This window comes from Penaeus monodon, chromosome 34 (assembly GCF_015228065.2).
Source record: "Penaeus monodon isolate SGIC_2016 chromosome 34, NSTDA_Pmon_1, whole genome shotgun sequence".
NCBI lineage: Eukaryota > Metazoa > Arthropoda > Malacostraca > Decapoda > Penaeidae > Penaeus > Penaeus monodon.
The window spans coordinates 34,249,946-34,250,966 of record NC_051419.1 but is presented as its reverse complement, the minus strand read 5'-3'; the positions used below and the strand labels follow the sequence as shown (position 1 = coordinate 34,250,966).

The 1,021-nt window shown below is 34.9% G+C and overlaps 1 protein-coding gene across 1 annotated transcript in view; it reads left to right on the top strand.

The window, feature by feature from the left end:
- Positions 1-1,021, top strand: part of LOC119594767 (dehydrogenase/reductase SDR family protein 7-like) — a gene marked incomplete at its 5' end in the record, with an annotated part of 10,645 nt that overhangs the window by 3,216 nt on the left and 6,408 nt on the right.

Here is a 1,021-nt window from a genome sequence, read left to right as displayed (position 1 = left end):
TGATATATTTAGTCTTGTTTTTAACAGGTCTCTTTCCAGTTCTCTTTATAACTGTTTGCCCTCTTTCCCCTTTTCTTCACATGAAGTGAAATCCATCATCTTTGGTTTCTTTCCTTTTCAACTCCCTTTTAAGTTTTTATTGATTTATTCCCCCCCCTTTTTTTTTTTTTAGGAAGGTAACTCAGTGGGAAATCTGCTCAAAATGCCATAACTTGAATCACTTTAAGCAGGAGGAATTCATGTAGGTTGGTTTCCAAGCATCGAATTGATCTTGTTGCAGATATGTAAAGTCAAGGGCTTGAAATAGGTGAGCAATGCCAAAAATTTTGAAATGTTATTCCTGCAATCTAAAAAAACTCATATACATGTGAATAGAAGGTGCTTGTCATTCCTTTGGGGCATTACCCGGAGTGAGGTCATCCTTCCAATTTTTTCACGGGTAGTAAATGTCACTTTATTACTTTTTGCGTTAGTTGCGTTAGTCTGAACTTAAACTTTTCATTTCACATATCATAGAAGAAAGGAAGAAGTCATATATGTATATATATGAAGAAACATAATTGAAAGAGAGTTCTCAATGATTTTATGAAGTCTAAAAGCCAATTTTAACATCTGGAGATATTATACAATAAACCCAACCTACTTAAGGGAGTGGTGAGGTTGCAAGGGCTCAGTTTAGAACGAGCAGTTATACGAACGACACCATGGATCCTCTTGGCTCAACTTTCCTCAGGATTAATACTTCGTCGCTGCAGAAGGCCATTGGAGATGGTATAGGATTACTATTTGTTTATCATTTGTAATGGTTATTTATAATGGATATGGATTATGTTTGTGGATTATTTCTTTTTAAGAGCCTTCTCAGAAATGTTACAGGGCTTTATCTCTTGGAGGTTTATTTTATGTGTCTGATTTTGTTGATTGTGTGTAGTGTGTCCTTTTTGTTAAGTACATGTGTTTTTGTGTTATTATGTGATTTTCTTATTTGCCGTGTATGGTTTGAAATGGGGAACCAATTATC